The 24,839-nt window shown below is 39.9% G+C and overlaps 1 protein-coding gene across 2 annotated transcripts in view; it reads right to left on the bottom strand.

Annotated features, from left to right (window-relative positions):
* LOC139752811 (protein O-mannosyl-transferase TMTC2-like) overlaps nucleotides 1–24,839 on the bottom strand; it is a 666,520-nt gene that overhangs the window by 194,410 nt on the left and 447,271 nt on the right. The gene's annotated exons all lie outside the window — the stretch shown is intronic.

Genomic DNA, 24,839 nt, shown 5'->3' with positions numbered 1-24,839 from the left:
TCAAACATCTCATTTCCAGCACATCCACCCTCATCCGCACAACTCTATCCATAGCCCACGCCTCGCAACCATACAACATTGTTGGAACCACTATTCCTTCAAAAATACCCATTTTTGCTTTTCGAGATAATGTTCTCGACTTCCAAACATTATTCAAGGCTCCCAGAATTTTCGCCCCCTCCCCCACCCTATGATTCACTTCCGCTTCCATGGTTCCATCCGCTGCCAGATCCACTCCCAGATATCTAAAACACTTCACTTCCTCCAGCTTTTCTCCATTCAAACTTACCTCCCAATTGACTTGACCCTCAACCCTACTGTACCTAATAACCTTGCTCTTATTCACATTTACTCTTAACTTTCTTCTTTCACACACTTTACCAAACTCAGTCACCAGCTTCTGCAGTTTCTCACATGAATCAGCCACCAGCGCTGTATCATCAGCGAACAACAACTGACTCACTTCCCAAGCTCTCGCATCCACAACAGACTGCATACTTGCCCCCTCTTTCCAAAACTCTTGCATTCACCTCCCTAACAACCCCATCCATAAACAAATTAAACAAACATGGAGACATCACACAACCCTGCCGCAAACCTACATTTACTGAGAACCAATCACTTTCCTCTCTTCCTACACGTACACATGCCTTACATCCTCGATAAAAACTTTTCACTGCTTCTAACAACTTGCCTCTCACACCATATATTCTTAATACCTTCCACAGAGCATCTCTATCAACTCTATCATGTGCCTTCTCCAGATCCATAAATGCTACATACAAATCCATTTGTTTTTCTAAGTATTTCTCGCATATATTCTTCAAAGCAAACACCTGATCCACACATCCTCTACCACTTCTGAAACCACACTGCTCTTCCCCAATCTGATGCTCTGTACATGCCTTCACCCTCTCAATCAATACCTTCCCATATAATTTACCAGGAATACTCAACAAACTTACCTCTGTAATTTGAGCACTCACTCTTATCCCCTTTGACTTTGTACAATGGCACTATGCAAGCATTCCGCCAATCCTCAGGCACCTCACCATGAATCATACATACATTAAATAACCTTACCAACCAGTCAACAATACAGTCACCCCCTTTTTTAATAAATTCCACTGCAATGCCATCCAAACCTGCTGCTTTGCCGGCTTTCATCTTCCGTAAAGCTTTTACTACCTATTCTCTATTTACCAAATCATTTTCCCTAACCCTCTCACTTTGCACACCACCTCGACCAAGACACCCCACATCTGCCACTCTATCATCAAACACATTCAACAAACCTTCAAAATACTCACTCCATCTCCTTACATCACCACGACTTGTTATCACCTCCCCATTTGCCCCCTTCACTGAAGTTCCCATTTGCTCCCTTGTCTTACGCACTTTATTTACCTCCTTGCAAAACATCTTTTCATTCTCCCTGAAATTTAATGATACTCTCTCGCCCCAACTCTCATTTGCCCTCTTTTTCACCTCTTGCACCTTTCTCTTGACCTCCTGCCTCTTTCTTTTATAACTCTCCCACTCATTTGCCTTTTTTCCCTGCAAAAATCGTTCAAATGCCTCTCTCTTCTCTTTCACTAATAATCTTACTTCTTCATCCCACCACTCACTACCCCCTCTAATCTGCCCACCTCCCACGCTTCTCATGCCACAAGCGTCTTTTGCGCAAGCCATCACTGCTTCCCTAAATACATCCCATTCCTCCCCCATTCCCCTTACTTCCATTGTTCTCACCTTTTTCCATTCTGTACTCAGTCTCTCCTGGTACTTCCTCATACAAGTGTTCTTCCCAAGCTCACTTACTCTCACCACTCTCTTCACCACAACATTCTCTCTTCTTTTCTGAAAACCCCCACAAATCTTCACCTTTGCTTCCACAAGATAATGATCAGACATCCCTCCAGTTGCAACTCTCAGCACATTAACATCCAAAAGTCTCTTTCGTGCGTCTATCAATTAACACGTAATCCAATAATGCTCTCTGGCCATCTCTCCTACTTACATACGTATACTTATGTATATCTCGCTTTTTAAACCAGGTATTCCCAATCACCTGTCCTTTTTCAGTATATAAATCTACAAGCTCTTCACCATTTCCATTTACAACACTGAACACTCCATGTATACCAATTATTCCCTCAACTGCCACATTACTCACCTTTGCATTCAAATCACCCATCACTATAACCCGGTCTTTTGCATCAAAACCACTAACACACTCATTCAGCTGCTCCCAAAACACTTGCCTCTCATGATCTTTCTTCTCATGCCCAGGTGCATATGCACCAATAATCACCCATCTCTCTCCATCAACTTTCAGTTTTACCCATATCAATCTAGAATTTACTTTCTTACACTGTATCACATACTCCCACAACTCCTGATTCAGGAGTAGTGCTACTCCTTCCCTTGCTCTTGTCCTCTCACTAACCCCTGACTTTACTCCCAAGACATTCCCAAACCACTCTTCCCCTTTACCCTTTAGCTTCGTTTCACTCAGAGCCAAAACATCCAGGTTCCTTTCCTCAGACATACTACCTATCTCTCCTTTTTTCTCATCTTGGTTACATCCACACACATTTAGACACCCCAATCTGAGCCTTCGAGGAGGATGAGCACTCCTCGCGTGACTCCTTCTTCTGTTTCCCCTTTTAGAAAGTTAAAATACAAGGAGGGGATGGTTTCTGGCCCCCCGCTCTCGTGCCCTTTAGTCGCCTTCTACGACACGTGAGGAATGCGTGGGAAGTATTCTTAATCCCCTATCCCCAGGGATATATATATATATATATATATATATATATATATATATATATATATATATATATATATATATATATATATATATATATATATATATATATATATGTATGTATGACTCATGGTGAGGTGCCTGAGGATTGGCGGAATGCGTGCATAGTGCCATTGTACAAAGGCAAAGGGGATAAGAGTGAGTGCTCAAATTACAGAGGTATAAGTTTGTTGAGTATTCCTGGTAAATTATATGGGAGGGTATTGATTGAGAGGGTGAAGGCATGTACAGAGCATCAGATTGGGGAAGAGCAGTGCGGTTTCAGAAGTGGTAGAGGATGTGTGGATCAGGTGTTTGCTTTGAAGAATGTATGTGAGAAATACTTAGAAAAGCAAATGGATTTGTATGTAGCATTTATGGATCTGGAGAAGGCATATGATAGAGTTGATAGAGATGCTCTGTGGAAGGTATTAAGAATATATGGTGTGGGAGGCAAGTTGTTAGAAGCAGTGAAAAGTTTTTATCGAGGATGTAAGGCATGTGTACGTGTAGGAAGAGAGGAAAGTGATTGGTTCTCAGTGAATGTAGGTTTGCGGCAGGGGTGTGTGATGTCTCCATGGTTGTTTAATTTGTTTATGGATGGGGTTGTAAAGGAGGTGAATGCAAGAGTCCTGGAAAGAGGGGCAAGTATGAAGTCTGTTGGGGATGAGAGAGCTTGGGAAGTGAGTCAATTGTTGTTCGCTGATGATACAGCGCTGGTGGCTGATTCATGTGAGAAACTGCAGAAGCTGGTGACTGAGTTTGGTAAAGTGTGTGGAAGAAGAAAGTTGAGAGTAAATGTGAATAAGAGCAAGGTTATTAGGTACAGTAGGGGTGAGGGTCAAGTCAATTGGGAGGTGAGTTTGAATGGAGAAAAACTGGAGGAAGTGAAGTGTTTTAGATATCTGGGAGTGGATCTGTCAGCGGATGGAACCATGGAAGCGGAAGTGGATCATAGGGTGGGGGAGGGGGCGAAAATTTTGGGAGCCTTGAAAAATGTGTGGAAGTCGAGAACATTATCTCGGAAAGCAAAAATGGGTATGTTTGAGGGAATAGTGGTTCCAACAATGCTGTATGGTTGCGAGGCGTGGGCTATGGATAGAGTTGTGCGCAGGAGGATGGATGTGCTGGAAATGAGATGTTTGAGGACAATGTGTGGTGTGAGGTGGTTTGATCGAGTAAGTAACGTAAGGGTAAGAGAGATGTGTGGAAATAAAAAGAGCGTGGTCGAGAGAGCAGAAGAGGGTGTTTTGAAATGGTTTGGGCACATGGAGAGAATGAGTGAGGAGAGATTGACCAAGAGGATATATGTGTCGGAGGTGGAGGGAACGAGGAGAAGAGGGAGACCAAATTGGAGGTGGAAAGATGGAGTGAAAAAGATTTTGTGTGATCGGGGCCTGAACATGCAGGAGGGTGAAAGGAGGGCAAGAAATAGAGTGAATTGGAGTCATGTGGTATACAGGGGTTGACGTGCTGTCAGTGGATTGAAGCAAGGCATGTGAAGCGTCTGGGGTAAACCATGGAAAGCTGTGTAGGTATGTATATTTGCGTGTCTGGACGTGTGTATGTACATGTGTATGGGGGGGGGGGGGTTGGGCCATTTCTTTCGTCTGTTTCCTTGCGCTACCTCGCAAACGCGGGAGACAGCGACAAAGTATAAAAAAAAAAAAAAAAAAAAATATATATATATATATATATATTGGAAAGGATCACAATTTTGCGCGTGATCAAGATATTCCTATGAGTCAAGGGGAAAATGAAACACGATAAGTTCCCATGTGCACTTTAGTGTAGTAATCACATCATCAGGGGAGACATAAGAGAGAAATATGTTTCGGACAATCACATGTTTACCACATGGCGTCCGAGCTTCCTCTCTTCGATGTATATCAAATGACTGTTATATTTCTCTCTTGTGTCTCCCCTGATGATGTGATTACTACACGAAGGTGCACTTGGGAACTTATCGTGTTTCATTTTCCCCGTGGACTCATAGGAATATATATATATATTTTTTTTTTTCATACTATTCGCTATTTCCCGCGATAGCGAGGTAGCGTTACGAACAGAGGACTGGGCCTTTGAGGGAATATCCTCACCTGGACCTCTTCTCTGTTCCTTCTTTTGGAAAAAAAAAAAAAAAAAAAAAAAAAAAAAAATATATTTATTTTTTTTATTATACTTTGTCGCTGTCTCCCGCGTTTGCGAGGTAGCGCAAGGAAACAGACGAAAGAAATGGCCCAACCCCCCCCCCCATACACATGTATATACAATACGTCCACACACGCAAATATACATACCTACACAGCTTTCCATGGTTTACCCCAGACGCTTCACATGCCTTGATTCAATCCACTGACAGCACGTCAACCCCGGTATACCACATCGCTCCAATTCACTCTATTCCTTGCCCTCCTTTCACCCTCCTGCATGTTCAGGCCCCGATCACACAAAATCTTTTTAACTCCATCTTTCCACCTCCAATTTGGTCTCCCTCTTCTCCTCGTTCCCTCCACCTCCGACACATATATCCTCTTGGTCAATCTTTCCTCACTCATTCTCTCCATGTGCCCAAACCACTTCAAAACACCCTCTTCTGCTCTCTCAACCACGCTCTTTTTATTTCCACACATCTCTCTTACCCTTACGTTACTCACTCGATCAAACCACCTCACACCACGCATTGTCCTCAAACATCTCATTTCCAGCACATCCATCCTCCTGCGCACAACTCTATCCATAACCCACGCCTCGCAACCATACAACATTGTTGGAACCACTATTCCTTCAAACATACCCATTTTTGCTTTCCGAGATAATGTTCTCGACTTCCACACATTCTTCAAGGCCCCCAGAATTTTCGCCCCCCTCCCCCACCCTATGATCCACTTCCGCTTCCATGGTTCCATCCGCTGCCAGATCCACTCCCAGATATCTAAAACACTTCACTTCCTCCAGTTTTTCTCCATTCAAACTCACCTCCCAATTGACTTGACCCTCAACCCAACTGTACCTAATAACCTTGCTCTTATTCACATTTACTCTTAACTTTCTTCTTCCACACACTTTACCAAACTCAGTCACCATATATATATATATATATATATATATATATGGTTTGGTCACATGGAGAGAATGAGTGAGGAAAGATTGACCAATAGGATATATGTGTCAGAGGTGGAGGGATCGAGGAGAAGTGGGAGACCAAATTGGAGGTGGAAAGATGGAGTGAAAAAGATTTTGAGTGATCGGGGCCTGAACATGCAGGAGGGTGAAAGGCGTGCAAGGAAAAGAGTGAATTGGAACGATGTGGTATACCGTGGTTGACGTGCTGCCAATGGATTGAACCAGGGCATGTGAAGCGTCTGGGGTAAACCATGGAAAGTTGTGTGGGGCCTGGATGTGGAAAGGGAGCTGTGGTTTCGGTGCATTATTACATGACAGCTAGAGACTGAGTGTGAACGAATGGGGCCTTTGGTGTCATTTCCTAGCGCTACCTCGCACACATGAGGGGGGAGGGGGTTGTTATTCCATGTGTGGAGAGGTGGGGATGGGAACAAATAAAGGCAGACAGTATGAATTATGTACATGTGTATATATGTATGTGTCTGTGTGTGTATATATATGTGTACATTGAGATGTATAGGTATGTATATTTGCGTGTGTGGACGTGTATGTATATACATGTGTATGTGGGCGGGTGGGGCCATTCTTTCGTCTGTTTCCTTGCGCTACCTTGCTAACGCGGGAGACAGCGACAAAGCAAAATAAATAATAAATAAAATATATATATATATATATATATATATATATATATATATATATATATATATATATATATATACGCAACCTCGCAAACGCGGGAGACAGCGACAAAGCAAAATAAATAAATAAAAAAAAAAAAAATATATATATATATATATATATATATATATATATATATATATATATATATATATATATATATATATATATATATATATATATATATATATATATATTGGAAAGCATAGGGACCAGATGACATAACAGTAAGAACTTGTCAAAAAGGATGTAACGAAATCATAGTATAAGAGTGGTACATGAATGGAGCAGAATGACTAAGAACTTGGTTAATGCAGACAGCACACATAGATTTAAGAAGTCGTATGATAGTAGAGAGCATTCAAGAGATGGGGCATCATGAGTGTAAGACTCTCTCCTTTATAGTACAAATAGATGATTATACAAATTGTGCCTCAAATGCTAGAAACAGTGTTTAGGAAAGTCTTCTTTTCTTTCTGATCTTGAAAAGAAGATAAATGAATCGCAGAGAATCAAGAGTGGAGCATCTGTTTGTGTCCAACGTTTATGATATGACGGGTTTGAGCTGCAGTGTTTTGAAACTGACCAGAGGAAAATGAAGAACACTTAGAGATATGAGAAACTGCATTTAGCGATACTGCATTTAACTTGATTACTGTTTCCCCATTCTGAGATGTTACAGGAGCCTGAAATGTAGAGAGGAACAATATCCGATTCGAGGAAGAGAAGAAGTATTAATAGGAGTTCGGGTAGGGAAAGTGTAGAGTGGAATCATCAGCATACAAGTGATTAGGGTTAGCAGCTGAGGAGGGATCATTCATGGATGGAAGAGAGACAGTAAGCCCCTTGAGGGACATCGCTGTTGATTGGATACGAGCGGGATGTTTCTCCTTTAGTGACTATCACAGTAAGAAAGTCGGAGGAGAAACTGTGCATCTGAAAACTGTAAGAAACAGAGAGGAAGGAAGTTTAAGAAGCAAAGACGTGCGACTCACCCTGTCAAATGTTTTGGAGATGGTGAGAGATATAACAAAAGTTTCACCAAAATCCTGAAAGGTGAAGGCCAGAGGTGAGTCACATAGGAGAGGAGATCAACAGTAGGTCTCACACTTCGAAATCTGTAATGATGATCAAAAAGGTGGGAATGGGATTTTAAGTGGTTCAGCAAGTGAGATTTCTTGTTCACTTGGAGCTAGATAAGTACTCGAAAGACACTGCGTCTAGAAAAATATGAGATGGCATTAATTCATAGGAAGGAGACAGGGGTGGGGCAAGAGATTCATAATAATGCCAAGTTTAATTAGAAGGGGAATATGAGCACCAAAGAAAGCAGATCAACCAGTTGCAGAATTAGCTATAGACTGATCAGAACGGAAGAGAGGGGAGGAAAGGCAGCCTTATTTACAGAAGTTACTGGACGTGCGTTTGGTTACTGACCAGAAAGAACTATCGTAGAGGAAGTCACATCGGTATAACCTCTTTTCATGAGGGTGTGCTTGAGTGCAAAAACAAGAGCTTTACAAGGATTCGGAACTGATGCGAACTCAAAGTGGGATTCGTGGGAAGTGAGGAGCCTCATGGGCCTAGTTCACTCTGACTCTGATGTGACAAACAACAGATCAGAAGCGTAGTATGAGAAGAGGTGACGTAGGACTCCATCCAAACCAATGTAACCTCTGTTCAACCGTCAGCACAGATAGAGACCTCCAGGCCAGCGAAGCAGGACCCATCCCAAGGAAAGTTAGGAAAGACGCCACGCAATGATAACCGCTGACCTATCCTCGAGAGGTGAAACTGACGTTTCTAGAAGAAGATACAGGGTGGCTGTGCCTAGCTAGATTTGAGAGATATATAACTGTAGTTTGAAGACCCCCTAATGGGCAAATATAGTGCATGTGTAACGGGAAGCCCTATATATATATATATATATATATATATATATATATATATATATATATATATATATATATATATATATATATATATATATATATATATATATATATATATATATATATATATATGTATATATATATATATATATATATATATATATATATATATATATATATATATATATATATATATATATATATATATATATATATATATATATATATATATATACATATATATATATATATATATATATATATATATATATATATATATATATATATATATATATATATATATATATATATATATATATAAAAATATTTTTTTTTTTTTTTGCTTTGTCGCTGTCTCCCGCGTTTGCGAGATAGCGCAAGGAAACAGACGAAAGAAATGGCCCAACCCACCCCCATACACATGTATATACATACGTCCACACACGCAAATATACATACCTACACAGCTTTCCATGGTTTACCCCAGACGCTTCACATGCCCTGATTCAATCCACTGACAGCACGTCAACCCCGGTATACCACATCGATCCAATTCACTCTATTCCTTGCCCTCCTTTCACCCTCTTGCATGTTCAGGCCCCGATCACACAAAATCGCTTTCACTCCATTTTTCCACCTCCAATTTGGTCTCCCACTTCTCGTTCCCTCCACCTCCGACACATATATCCTCTTGGTCAATCTTTCCTCACTCATTCTCTCCATGTGCCCAAACCATTTCAAAAAACCCTCTTCTGCTCTCTCAACCACGCTCTTTTTATTTCCACACATCTCTCTTACCCTTACGTTACTTACTCGATCAAACCACCTCACACCACACATTGTCCTCAAACATCTCATTTCCAGCACATCCATCCTCCTGCGCACAACTCTATCCATAGCCCACGCCTCGCAACCATACAACATTGTTGGAACCACTATTCCTTCAAACATACCCATAATGTTCTCGACTTCCACACATTCTTCAAGGCTACCAGGATTTTCGCCCCCCTCCTCCACCCTATGATCCACTTCCGCTTCCATGGTTCCATCCGCTGCCAGATCCACTCCCATATATCTAAAACACTTTACTTCCTCCAGTTTTTCTCCATTCACACTTACCTCCCAATTGACTTGACCCTCAACCCTACTGTACCTAATAACCTTGCTCTTATTCACATTTACTCTTAACTTTCTTCTTTCACACACTTTACCAAACTCAGTCACCAGCTTCTGCAGTTTCTCACATGAATCAGCCACCAGCGCTGCGTCATCAGCGAACAACAACTGACTCACTTCCCAAGCTCTCTCATCCCCAACAGACTTCATACTTGCCCCTCTTTCCAAAACTCTTGCATTCACCTCCCTAACAACCCCATCCATAAACAAATTAAACAACCATGGAGACATCACACACCCCTGCCGCAAACCTACATTCACTGAGAACCAATCACTTTCCTCTCTTCCTACACGTACACATGCCTTACATCCTCGATAAAAACTTTTTACTGCTTCTAATATATATATATATATATATATATATATATATATATATATATATATATATATATATATATATATATATATATATATATATATATATATATATATATATATATATATATATATATATATATATATATATATATATATATATATATATATATATATTTATATATATATATATATATATATATATATATATATATATATATATATATATATATATATATATATATATATATATATATATATTTTTTTTTTTTTTTTTTTTTTTTTAATTTTCCAAAAGAGGGAACAGAGAAGGGGCCCAGGTGAGGATATTCCCTCAAGGGCCCAGTCCTCTGTTCTCAACGCTACCTCGCTAATGCGGGAAATGGCGAATAGTATGAAAGAAAGAAAGATATATATATATATATTTATTTTGCTTTGTCGCTGTCTCCCGCATTTGCGAGGTAGCGCAAGGAAACAGACGAAAGAAATGGCCCAACCCACCCTCATACACAATGTATACACACACACACGTCCACACGCGCAAATATACATACCTATACATCTCAAAGTACACATATATATACATCCACAGACACATACATATATACCCATGCACACAATTCACACTGTCTGCCCCTATTCACTCCCATCGCCACCTCGCCACACATGGAATACCATCCCCCTCCCCCTCATGTGTGCGAGGTAGCGCTAGGAAAAGACAACAAAGGCCCCATTCGTTCACACTCAGTCTCTAGCTGCCACGCAATAATGCCCGAAACCACAGCTCCCTTTCCACATCCAGGCCCCACACAACTTTCCATGGTTTACCCTAGACGCTTCACACGCCCTGATTCAATCCACTGACAACACGTCAACCCCGGTATACCACATCGATCCAATTCACTCTATTTCTTGCCCTCCTTTCACCTTCCTACATGTTCAGGCCCCAATCACACAAAATCTTTTTCACTCCATCTTTCCACCTCCAATTTGGTCTCCCACTTCTCGTTCCCTCCACCTCCGACACATATATCCTCTTGATCAATCTTTCCTCACTCATTCTCTCCATGTGCCCAAACCATTTCAAAACACCCTCTTCTGCTCTCTCAACCACGCTCTTTTTATTTCCACACATCTCTCTTACCCTTACATTACTTACTCGATCAAACCACCTCACACCACACATTGTCCTCAAACATCTCATTTCCAGCACATCCACCCTCCTGCGCACAACTCTATCCATAGCCCATGTCTCGCAACCATACAACATTGTTGGAACCACTATTCCTTCAAACATACCCATTTTTGCTTTCCGAGATAATGTTCTCGACTTCCACACATACTTCAAGGCTCCCAGGATTTTCGCCCCCTCACCCACCCTATGATCCACTTCCGCTTCCATGGTTCCATCCGCTGACAGATCCACTCCCAGATATCTAAAACACTTTACTTCCTCCAGTTTTTCTCCATTCAAACTAACCTCCCAATTGACTTGACCCTCAACCCTACTGTACCTAATAACCTTGCTCTTATTCACATTTACTCTTAACTTTCTTCTTTCACACACTTTACCAAACTCAGTCACCAGCTTCTGCAGTTTCTCGCATGAATCAGCCACCAGCGCTGTATCATCAGCGAACAACTGACTCACTTCCCAAGCTCTCTCATCCACAGTGTGGTTTCAGAAGTGGTAGAGGATGTGTGGATCAGGTGTTTGCTTTGAAGAATGTATGTGAGAAATAAAAGCAAATGGATTTGTATGTAGCATTTATGGATCTGGAGAAGGCATATGATAGAGTTGATAGAGATGCTCTGTGGAAGGTATTAAGAATATATGGTGTGGGAGGCAAGTTGTTAGAAGCAGTGAATATATATATATATATATATATATATATATATATATATATATATATATATATATATATATATATATATATATTAGAAGCAGTGAAAAGTTTTTATCGAGGATGTAAGGCATGTGTACGTGTAGGAAGAGAGGAAAGTGATTGGTTCTCAGTGAATGTAGGTTTGCGGCAGGGGTGTGTGATGTCTCCATGGTTGTTTAATTTGTTTATGGATGGGGTTGTTAGGGAGGTGAATGCAAGAGTTTTGGAAAGAGGGGCAAGTATGAAGTCTGTTGGGGATGAGAGAGCTTGGGAAGTGAGTCAGTTGTTGTTCGCTGATGATACAGCGCTGGTGGCTGATTCATGTGAGAAACTGCAGAAGCTGGTGACTGAGTTTGGTAAAGTGTGTGAAAGAAGAAAGTTAAGAGTAAATGTGAATAAGAGCAAGGTTATTAGGTACAGTAGGGTTGAGGGTCAAGTCAATTGGGAGGTGAGTTTGAATGGAGAAAAACTGGAGGAAGTGAAGTGTTTTAGATATCTGGGAGTGGATCTGGCAGCGGATGGAACCATGGAAGCGGAAGTGGATCATAGGGTGGGGGAGGGGGCGAAAATTCTGGGAGCCTTGAAGAATGTGTGGAAGTCGAGAACATTATCTCGGAAAGCAAAAATGGGTATGTTTGAAGGAATAGTGGTTCCAACAATGTTGTATGGTTGCGAGGCGTGGGCTATGGATAGAATTGTGCGCAGGAGGATGGATGTGCTGGAAATGAGATGTTTGAGGACAATGTGTGGTGTGAGGTGGTTTGATCGAGTAAGTAACGTAAGGGTAAAAGAGATGTATGGAAATAAAAAGAGCGTGGTTGAGAGAGCAGAAGAGGGCGTTTTGAAATGGTTTGGGCACATGGAGAGAATGAGTGAGGAAAGATTGACCAAGAGGATATATGTGTCGGAGGTGGAGGGAACGAGGAGAAGAGGGAGACCAAATTGGAGGTGGAAAGATGGAGTGAAAAAGATTTTGTGTGATCGGGGCCTGAACATGCAGGAGGGTGGAAGGAGGGCAAGGAATAGAGTGAATTGGAGCGATGTGGTATACCGGGGTTGACGTGCTGTCAGTGGATTGAATCAAGGCATGTGAAGCGTCTGGGGTAAACCATGGAAAGCTGTGTAGGTATGTATATTTGCGTGTGTGGACGTATGTATATACATGTGTATGGGGGTGGGTTGGGCCATTTCTTTCGTCTGTTTCCTTGCGCTACCTGGCAAACGCGGGAGACAGCGACAAAGCAAAAAAAAAAAAAAAATAAAAAATATATATATATATATATATATATATATATATATATATATATATATATATATATATATATATATATATATATATATATATATATATATATATATATATATATATATATATATTTATATATATATATATATATATATATATATATATATATATATATATATATATATATATATATATATATATATATATATATATATATATATATTTCTTTCTTTTTCTTTCAAACTATTTGCCATTTACCGCATTAGCGAGGTAGCGTTAAGAACAGAGGACTGGGCCATTGAGGGAATACCCTCACCTGGCCCAATTCTCTGTTCCTTCCTTTGGAAAATTAAAAAAAAACGAGAGGGGAGGATTTCCAGCACGCCGCTCCCTCCCCTTTTAGTCGCCTTCTACGACACGCAGGGAATACGTGGGAAGTATTCTTTCTCCCCTATCCCCAGGGATAATATATACATATATATATATATATATATATATATATATATATATATATATATATATATATATATATATATATATATATATATATATATATATTACCATACTTATATCATTGATAGTTAGAGAGGAATATTAACTACAAATCTCAAAATTTGTTGTCTACAAAAAGTAGGAAATAAATTCCAAACAAAAGCAGACTGTTTTATGATTAAAAGATATTTACAAAACCTGATGCAAAGGTCAGATACATGGCAAAGTGACTTGAGTATACACAAATGCAGAATGTTTGTTGTGGCTACAAAAATGTTAAGCATAATGACAAATGTCTGGCCTCCCATTATTATCAAATTTGGAAGGTAAATTAGTCCTTAGAGGTATGGTTAACTAATGCTCAAAGCAGGCAAAGTTATGATTATCTGCTGATAATATATCTAACAGAATTTTAGGTTTCATAGCGAGAAGTTTATGATATATAAAGAAACTTGAAATAGTTACCCTTTACATCGCTTTTACGAGACCACATTTCTGGCCACTAAACTTTATCAAAAGACAAAGGAAAATTACAAAGAATACTCCTACCTTCAAAAATAAGCTTCTGAAGAAATGGAAAAAGATCTAAAGTCCTTCTCTATAAATGCGTAGAATTAAGATTAAACTAAAGTTTTCAAAATGCATCATAATTTCAACAATATGAATCAGTTTCCTCACTTCAGATATAGTGACAAGAAATAATGGTAATGAAGTTAGAAGGGAAGATGTAATAAACGTGGGTAAAAGTTTTCTCAGCACTGGAGTTAGAGAACACTGGGATAACATGACACCAGATATTGTTGAGGTAAAGACTACCAATTCAACTGAATCACAGCAAGCCACAATGATCGTCATCATCAGTGGAAAAGTCTGTTCAAGAATGGTGATATGATGTGCACATATTCAAAGTTTCTTCTGTACAGATTGAGGTGGCTAAAGCACTTCTTTCCCGTTGTATCTGATGGCTAAAACCAGATCAAAATATTTTCTAATATTCCCATCCTATAACTTTCTATATTAGAAATGTGTCTTTATGCTACATGATGTTCCTTCCTAGTTATTGTCCTACCAGCTGATATGCCGAGGGGAGGGGCGGGTGGGGAGAAGCCTTCTGATTTACTGTCTTGCCTGCACCCACGAAAATTAGAAATCAAGGTTACAGTACTCTCATTGCTCTCCAGCAGACACCGTCTCATAGATAGTCAGTCTCTCTTACTTGTTTTCGACATGCATTCTAATTTTTCCATATCCATTCCAACATCTATCATTAGATCTTCTTTTCAACTCATCACGACTACTTTGATAAACTTAGGTTTGGTTAGGATTTTGCAGTACGCCAGAGATAATCTAGTTAAATCTGACGCCACTAAAATGCAGTTCCACTCCACTTCTCTTTATAAAATTTCTCCATTTTTTCTAACCTCCTTCCATGGTTCTGTGATTCCACAGCTCATTACAGCAAGTAAAATTGCCATCACCGAATCGTTTAATGTCATGAAAAGGCCACACTACACAAATAGCTGTCTGCTTATATATATATATATATATATATATATATATATATATTATTTATTTATTTTATCTACTTTGCTTTCTCGCTGTCTCCAGCGCTAGCGATGTAGCGCAAGGAAACAGACGAAAGAATGACCCAACCCACCCACATATACATGTATATACATACACGTCCACACACGCACATATATATACCTATACATCTCAACGTATACATATATATGCACACACAGACATATACATATATATGCATGTACATAATTCATACTGTCTGCCTTTATTCAATCCCATCGCCACCCCGCCACACATGAAATAACAACCCCCTTCCCCCTCATGTGCGCGAGGTAGCGCTAGGGAAAGAAAAAAAAAAAAAAAAAAAAAAAAAAATATATATATATATATATATATATATATATATATATATATATATATATATATATATATATATATATATATATATATATCAAGCCTGTTATACAAAGGATCAGTGAGTTCTTACAATGTTCTCTCACCTGAAAAGGTTCTAGCTCTAAAACTTGACAGTCTACATCAAACTCATTCACTGTCTTGATCAGTCTGACCTCAAAACGTGACTTTTTTCCCCCTCTGCCGTGCCACTGGATCTCATCCTTTTTCATCCACATATCACTTCAGTTTAAGCTTGTGTTTCTCTCAGATCAGCAAATACAAAACAACATTCGGCAAGTCGTGGCTTCATGTGTTGTTTGGTGGCCACTGGCAAACCAGTAGCAGGCAGTTGTAATCTTCTTTTCCTACATTACTAAGCTTTGGAACCTTCCCCTGTCTTTCCTAACATTTACAACTTTCCTTTCTTTACCAGAGGAATTATCCATTTTCTCAAAAACCACCACGTTCTTGCCTTCTTTATTTACTTCTATTTGTCACCTTACCATTTTCTGCCTTTGACTAAAACCTTTCACGTAACAGAATATCTCTGTGTATTTTTTCCATTTATATTACGTTCATTTATTTCTTATAATATAAGGTGGACAAAGTATAAGTCCCAGTAAGATCTTGGAACACCTCAGATAGAGTGCTAGTATTATGTGTACTTGCATTAAGCTTAGCTTTTCCTTCCTCACACTTTTTGTTTGCACTGCGAAAAGGTTATGCTCGCGTGACCCCAGGTAACGAGAGACTATGTTGTCCCTGTCGTGTATATTACTATACATTTTCCTCCTGTTTCCATACAGTTACAAGTAAGACTTGTTGTTGTTTGAGATTAAACATCCTTACAACTATGCTCTCGGGCGGCCCGCCGGTGGTGAAGGACCTAAGCAATGAGCCACTAGTAGTGGGTTGGGCTTGTTATCCCACCCGGCCCCGACGAGAGCCAGGCTGAGAAGTCGTGAACCTCTAGATTCAGCTCACGAGAGGAGGGAACTACATCTTTGTTGATGATCGTCAAGATTTAAATTCTTTAGGAAGTACCATTCAGTTTTAGTGGGGTAAATCACAACAATGTTCCGGTTTTTCTGAAAGTATTATGATTTCTTAATCATAATACTACCATTTATGTTTTCACGGAGAGGAAGGATGATGTGAACTCGTCCCCTTCAGGCACTCCAATGGAGAGTCGCGTAAGTGTGTTTAATCAACTATTTTTACAGTAAAAAGCGGAGGGGAGAGCTTTGTACTCGTGAGACTCCAGTTCTTTATCATCACATAGCTTTTTGAATGTTCGTACACTGTCAGCATTTATAATTTCATTACTTGCCTTTTCCGTCTATCAGCAGCTCTGATACTACGGTAAAAGTACTCAATTACGTCTTGCTTGATCACTATATATGGTGTCTCGTTGTTCTTTTGACACATCTTTCAAAGAACTCGTAACTATCAGCATCGTTAAATGGACTTAGAAACATGGTGTTTGTGATCTAATCTTTCCTCATTCCTCTTTGTTTCCACGATGATCAGCTTTACTGCTTCTAATTCATTCCTGTAACACAACTCTCTTACTTGAGGCACCATATCTATGGCATTCCTCTGGGCCTTCATTATTTGATACTTAAGCTTCCTCAAGTGAGGTCACCAAAAATGAGAAGTGATTTGTAAATTCAGGTCGACTTTAAGTTGTCCGTAGTTTTTTCTAGCATTTTCTTTCCCATGCAAATAGATGCAATTCTGATATTAAAAAATGGACAATTTGCTTTAATAAAATTTCTCCTAACGTGATGTTTTGGTGATGAGTACAACGTCTACTCCAAAGTCTTTTCAGACTCTGATTTTTGTAGCTTGCAACCTACCAGACTGCAGCCACACAGAGGCTTTCTCTCAGTCTACATTATTCTCCATTAACTTCGGTTGAAATCCATCAAGCATGTATTTGACCAATTCTGGAACTTGACTAATTTCCTTTTTAAGTTAATCCAACCTTCTTCATTCATAACTTTCTCCGATGACCTGAGCATCATCCGTAAACATATTGAAACAAATACCCAGTTCTTCTAGTGAGTCATCTTCATTTATCAAGAATAGTAACGACCCCCAACATTGAACCCTTCGGTATGCCATTCGTAACCGTACTCACTTATGAAAGGCTCCTCTGACGTGCTCCATCTGTTCCCTTCCACCAACATCATTTTTGATCCGTTGGACGAGTCTCCCACTTATGCCTGCCTGAAGATGAAACTTCTTTACCACTCTTCTTTGTGAGATAGTGCCAGGTGGCTTCGAGCATGTCCAAAAGCACACAGTGCATCCATCCATGCAAGAAGAGCTACATGCATATATATATCGTTACACTAACATGATCAGTGGACACCTTAATGATGTCGCCCAAGTCATGCTGGGCTATAGATATTCTTGAGAGTTTGGAGCCTCCTGATGATAACGAACGGACCAAATGTAACCTGTTCCCCGCAAGCTTCTCCCGCGCTCAGCACCAATGTGTACTTGACTGTTGTAGAATCAGAGATGATTCCTACAAGACATGTAATCATTTCATCCATAACAACGGTCTATCGCGGATACTCGAAAAATATCCTCTGTAACTTTGCGTATTGTAAAAAGCTTACTTGTTATATATCATGATAGATAATCCAGTCATTGTTGTTGTTTTTTGTACACAATTCATTCACTATGTAACCAGCTGATTAGTTCATTCTATACTACCCAACACTTTTTAACATTTTTCTCACATTGTAACATCTAGTGTACTTCAGTTAGTGAAACCCAGTCTCTGGACCTATCGTGCACTGTGTCTTCTCATTTGCTCCACCGCCCACTAGATGGGTAGGAGCGCACGATAAATTCTCTGCTTTTGCTGCAAAAATCAATCAATTCCTTTGTCTAAAACTAAGTTTAACCTAACACAGATGTCTAGAAAAAGATTTCTTCCCCATGATCATATTTTTCTGAACCCATATTGTCATTCACCTATGATGTTCTTTAAATCAGCCATTGCCTTTCTGATTATCTTTTTCATCGTGCTATGGACCCCATTCATCAGTTATATCAATCTATAATTCATTGTAACTTCCCAGTCTCCTCTTTTCTAAAGAAAGGCACGATATTTGCCCTTTTCCGCCTCCTTTGGCACTACACAATTCTTCCAACGATTTTCTAACATTTCCAACGTCCTTGATCACATATTGAGAGCTCACATCAGGACCATGCGCCTTATATAGACGTAGACCAGTCAATACCCTGCTTGTGTCGTTCCTAATAATTTCTGCGCTTTCCAAGTTCTCCTTCCCACCCTATCTCGCTGGTGCTGGGGTCATGTTGTCTGTGAGACACTTTTCAATTCATCACTTTAAGCCTCAAACAGTTTCTCTTGTCGTCCTCAACGACCCTTCATTCTAAAACGCCTAACCTGATTAGCTGCTCTTCTACCGACGCTTTGCTTCTGGTGTTGCTATGAAATGGTTTTTGATGATCACCTGCCTCGTCCACATCATTTCTTTTTTTAATTTTTTCTTTTCGTCTTTCTTCATCATCTTGCACTCATTTATCGCTCTCTTATACCTTTCAAATGCTGTCCGGTTGTTGTATATATCTTCTCTGAACTCTTGTTCCTAAGATCTTTTCTTCAACCAAATTTCTCTAACCTTTTTCTACTTATGCCAAGGAGCCTCCTGCTCTACTATCCTGCCTCTGTTGATACAGGTCACTGCCCTCCAGCAGAGAATATCGTCATAGACCATCAAGCCTGTTGTTTGCTCTTTGCAATCGCCCCATGTAAAGGTGTGCTTATGAACTAATCTCCTTATTATAGAGATTGCAGAACCTTCCATAACGATGTTCTAAAATCTGACCGTGAAATTCCACTTTCCAATCCACGTTCCAAAGTAACTTTTAATCTAACTTTCCACAATTGGCAGCATTTCCCTCCCGTGTGTGGTTCCCTCTCTAATCTTTTCATGTTCTCGATGATGATCCACAATAGCTTACTTCCAAGTGATGCATCTCATCGTGATGGCGTCCGTTTCCTTGCTTGTAAACCTACAGATAAGATTTAGTATTCGTGGAGTGTTCGCTCACCTGACCTCTACTGTGCTCAGTATTTGCTGATACAAAACATTTTCCCATACACACTGTAAGAATTTGTTTCTGAAATCATCTGCCTCTCTGAGACTCTGAGTCATATTCAGATTATTTCTCTTTAGTTACAATCTAACATGAATACAAATCCACTATCTTCTGGAAGTGTGTTTCTCGTCGTCTCCAGCGCCAATGTTATCGTTGATTAGTCGCTCTGGTTCGTATGATTCTTTTTACCTTCGTAGTATTCATATAGACCATCCACCAGTACTTCCTGGACCTTTGTTTTCCCTTTATTGAAAGGACCATTCCCTTTCCTTCCTTGTCCTTTCTTTTCCTCCTTGCTTTCGTATACCCCCGGGAAAGATTTGTAATGGTTATATTTCTTTAGTAATTTCTAACTCCACTACTCCAGCAACATCTTGGATTAGTGTCCTAATTCGTCTTAAGTCTCAAGATCTCTTCGATATTACTTTCAGTCCTACCCTATCACTGTTTAATATGCTCTCTATAGTCTTTTGACTCCCTCTTTTACTAACCTTCTGATTGTATTCCTTATTTCTTGCTCTTCCTTTTCTGTCTATTTTCCCTAATGAAAGTCTCACTGAATAATTCACTGTTAGCATGTTTCTCAGCCTCCCCACTTACCTCCTGGCTACACAGCACCAATTAGACAGTAATCATTACTGGTCTTCCTTCTATAACTTGACGATGTCTTCCTAACCTATTTTTCCCCTTAATCTCCGAAACTGCATTCACCATTCCTATGCCCTCTAGCAGTTTCCTTATCTTTACTTCTTCCTTCACTTCTCGTTCTTCTTTCGTTGGCACAGGTTTTCTTCCAGTCCAGAAGTCGTCTGCAACCAGTGTCTATCTATCTCTCGCTCCACTAACCCCCAGTTTTGGCTCAGCTCTCTCGTCAGTCCTGCAGGACTAAATCGTGCATCTCCATGTCTCCGCTCTTTGTAAGACATCCTTTTCCTCCTTAACACATCGATTATGAATATTCTGAACCTTACCAAACCTTCCATCATTTATTCCATATATTTCCTCTGATATTTTTGTCCCTGACAGAGTATATTGTTCTCAATGCATCACAGTAAATTCCATGTCCCATTCTTTTCACTGTCCCCAGATCACTCACTTTCTATTGTCATCATTCATTGTCTTTCTCTTTAAACGCCAGCATTATTTCCTGCCCTCTGTCCTCTAACTCCTTCAACATTCTCTGATCTCTGTGTACTGGGTATTTCCTTTGATTGCTTCACCCCTTGTTCTCCCACGGAAAATCCACTTGCTGCTTCCACTCCCTGACCCTGTCCACAACATGTGCCCGTTTTCCTCTGCCTGCCTTTTTCCTTAGTTCATCCCATCATCCTGATTTTGAAGTCATCGCTATCTATCTCTCTATCTATCTATCTAACTATCTATCTATCTATCTAACTATCTATCTATCTATCTATCAATTTATCTATTTATCTATCTATCTATCTATCTATCTATCTAACTATCTATCTATCAATTCATCTATCTATCTATCTATCTATCTATCTATCTATTTATCATCTATCTATATATTCATCAGTATGTTTATCTGTATTTCTGTTTGTCTGTCAGTGTATCACCAACCTTTCTACCAATCTATCTATCTATCTATCCATCATCATTACTCCATAACCATTCTAATATGTCTAATCTTCAATCCTTTCTTAGTACCTTCACTTCAAACATCATAAGCCCTAACCAGTTCCCTATAACATCTCTCCATCTTCCGCGGTCTAATTCTCCTCTTTGTACCTTCTGCTTTAGTGTGGTGTATGTTGTAGACCAATGTATCGCCTACCATACCTCCAACACGACCAAAGCCTCCTAAAACATTTCCATTACTGTGCCTTTCTGATGACTTCTACACATCACATAACCCCACATCTTCAGTCTTCATTCTGTCCTTATTTCAACGCAAGTTATCCACTTCTTTCGTCCTTATTTTTTCAGTCTGTTATGACCTACATACACACATGGGTTTCACATCCATATACCAGCGCTGGGATAAGTATTCCGTCACGCAAACTCATTGTACACGCAACACAGATTTTTCCCCTGTCATCATTGCGTTCAATGAACCCAGTTTTTCCTTCCTTGCACATGACTCTACATCTAATTTCAGCTCTACAGCTACCATCTTGATTCACCTTTACTACCAAACATCTTACTCATCTATAACTTCCAGTTCTTTGCCATGTAAGGTAATATTGAGTACTGAATTCCCTTCCTACTGAAAAACTATCATCTTACTTTCACTCGCTTTCGCTTTCAGCGTCCTTCTCCTCCTCCTCCTCCTCCTCCTCCTCTATGTATCAACGAACCGGCCCAATGTTCAGTCTACCTCCTTCCTAGCTTACCTGATAATACAATATTGTCTACATACAAGAACTGCAGCAACTCCCGTTCTGTTTCTCCATGGTCAACTATCACATAACAATCATCCCAACCAGTCCTTACCTAAATGCAATGTCCCATCCATAAACATAATCAAATAACCATGCTGATTTCATGTGACCTCACAACACCTATATTAATTTCCAGCCATCCACTAATTCCCAGAGTTACTCTCACAAAATGAGCTGCTTCCATCATAAAGGCGTTTTAAAGCATTCGAAATTCTTCCGTACAAAAATAATGGTCATAATTTCCCCAAATACTTTCCTTTTCACTTTAACATCAGCCTTTTCTAAATCCAAGAACATTGCATGATTTCCTTTTTTGAAAACTTTCTCTGTTCTTTATTCAAGTGCAAAATTTGATCTCTACACCCCTCCCCACCCTCCATTCCTTCAGAAACTCATCTTGTTCATACGGAGTGAGAGGTTTACTCATTCTATACGCACAACCAACCACTCTCCTACCATATGTAAATGTATACCTTGCTAAAATTCCTACAGTGATTAATTTCTGTATATTTCTCACACTCGCATTTACTCCTCCTTCCCTCATACAATGGAACAATTACTATCGTTGCCTTCCTTATCATCAATACACCTCACCAGGTTTCCTTTGCTTCCATGTACGCTTTCCAGATCCACTCCACAGCCATCTCACCTCCTCTCTTCACCACGTCCCTCATCACAGATAACATATTATCATCTACATACAACAGCTGCTGCAACTTCCATTCTGTCTCTCGCTGATCAGCCACCGCGACACAATTATCCCTACTTGGCCTCACCTCAGACAACATGCCATTCATAAAAAAAAAAACTTAAATGACCATCCCGCTCTGGCTTACATGGCCATGTAATCATGTTCTTTGCTTATGTATCTCAGTTATGCAATTTCTTATCCATTCCCTTAAACGTTTCATGATCTCTGATCATATTCCTCAGTTATCTCATTTCTTCACCCACTTCTTAATAACTTTTCATCCTGTGTCTCAATACTCACCAGAAACTTGCCTACCATCGAGGTCAACTCAGCTGCTTCACTCCTCAAGTTTTACCTTGATCTTTTCCCATCTTCAGTTGTAAAACCCTCAAAATAACTTCCATCCAGCTTTCCTCCATGGATGATCTGGACTCCGGCGGAGGCAACACTGTATAATGATAATCCTCTCTGCATTAAACTACTGTATGAAGCTGGTAACTACCACGGAAAAAAAAAAAAAAAAATTCAACCCACATTTTTTACTCAGAGACTTCAAAATGTTTACAGCCACCTTTAGTTCTGGAAATAGTAATATTCTGATGAAGAGTTGGCCCCAAATGTTAGACGAAGAAGCTGGCAAGCAGTACAGAAATATCTAATATTTTTCCATGTTCTACACCTCTATAATGTTTCGTTTTCCATGAGCTTCACATCATTTGTAGCCCAGATTATTTACTTCATCTTTTTGATAATGATTACATTGTAAGACGATCCATCATACAACAATCAAATATATATATATATATATATATATATATATATATATATATATATATATATATATATATATATATATATAGAGGATGTAAGGCATGTGTACGTGTAGGAAGAGAGGAAAGTAATTGGTTCTCAGTGAATGTAGGTTTCCGACAGGGGTGTGTGATGTCTCCATGGTTGTTTAATTTGTTTATGGATGGGGTTGTTAGGGAGGTGAATGCAAGAGTTTTGGAAAGAGGGGCAAGTGTGCAGTCTGTTGTGGATGAGAGAGCTTGGGAAGTGTCAGTTGATGTTCGCTGATGATACAGCGCTGGTAGCTGATTCGTGTGAGAAACTGCAGAAGCTGGTGACTGAGTTTGGTAAAGTGTGTGAAAGAAGAGAGCTGAGAGTAGATGTGAATAAGAGCAAGGTTATTAGGTACAGTAGGGTTGAGGGACAAGTCAATTGGGAGGTAAGTTTGAATGGAGAAAAACTGGAGGAAGTGAAGTGTTTAGATATCTGAGAGTGGATTTGGCAGCGGATGGAACCATGGAAGCGGAAGTGAATCATAGGGTGGGGGAGGGGGCGAAAATTCTGGGAGCCTTGAAGAATGTGTGGAAGTCGAGAACATTATCTCGGAAAGCAAAAATGGGTATGTTTGAAGGAATAGTGGTTCCAACAATGTTAAACGGTTGCAAGGCGTGGGCTATGGATAGAGTTGTGCGGAGGAGGGTGGATGTGCTGGAAATGAGATGTTTGAGGACAATATGTGGTGTGAGGTGGTTTGATCGAGTAAGTAATAATAGGGTAAGAGAGATGTGTGGTAATAAAAAGAGTGTGGTTGGGAGAGCAGAAGAGGGTGTTTGGAAATGGTTTGGTTACATGGAGAGAATGAGTGAGGAAAGATTGACCAAGAGGATATATGTGTCGGAGGTGGAGGGAACAAGGAGAAGAGGAAGACCAAATTGGAGGTGGAAAGATGGAGTGAAAAAGATTTTAAGTGATCAGGGTGAAAGGCGTGCAAGGAATAGAGTGAAATGGAACGATGTGGTATACCGGGGTCGACGTGCTGTCAGTGGATTGAACCAGGGCATGTGAAGCGTCTGGGGTAAACTATGGAAAGTTCAGTGGGGCCTGATGTGGAAAGGGAGCTGTGGTTTCGGTACATTATTACATGACAGCTAGAGACTGAGTGTGAACGAAAGGTGGCCTTTGTTGTCTTTTCCTAGCGCTTCCTCGCGCACATGAGGGGGGAAGGGGTTGTTATTTCAAGTGTGGCGGGATGGCGATGGGAATGAGTAAATCAG

The sequence above is a fragment of the Panulirus ornatus genome, chromosome 13, assembly GCF_036320965.1.
Source record: "Panulirus ornatus isolate Po-2019 chromosome 13, ASM3632096v1, whole genome shotgun sequence".
NCBI classification, from domain to species: domain Eukaryota; kingdom Metazoa; phylum Arthropoda; class Malacostraca; order Decapoda; family Palinuridae; genus Panulirus; species Panulirus ornatus.
This window is presented reverse-complemented; position numbering and strand designations above follow the sequence as displayed.